Genomic DNA, 347 nt, shown 5'->3' on the forward strand with positions numbered 1-347 from the left:
ATTGAAATTCTTTTTAAATTTTATGTGGGCTTTATTTTAAGTTGTTGATCTCAATTAATTGGAGGAAGAGGAGACTTAAAAAGTGGATTTATGTTGAAAAGGAGAATGAATTTGAATTTTTTATAACAAACTAAATCTTTCATATCACAGAGCATGAAAAATTTTAGTTTTTGCTTTAAAAGTATTAAATTTATGGCTATCACAGTTCTGTTATGCACAACAAAATTGTCATTTTTACAGAAACAGCTGCTCCACAGTTGTTTTCACACAGCTGCCACAAACATGCAGTCAACTTCCCTACAGCAGCTTCTTGGGACAGCGCAGCTGCAGCTGAGGAGCTGAAAAGT

The sequence above is a fragment of the Phalaenopsis equestris genome, unplaced genomic scaffold (genome assembly GCF_001263595.1).
Source record: "Phalaenopsis equestris unplaced genomic scaffold, ASM126359v1 Scaffold000002, whole genome shotgun sequence".
NCBI lineage: Eukaryota > Viridiplantae > Streptophyta > Magnoliopsida > Asparagales > Orchidaceae > Phalaenopsis > Phalaenopsis equestris.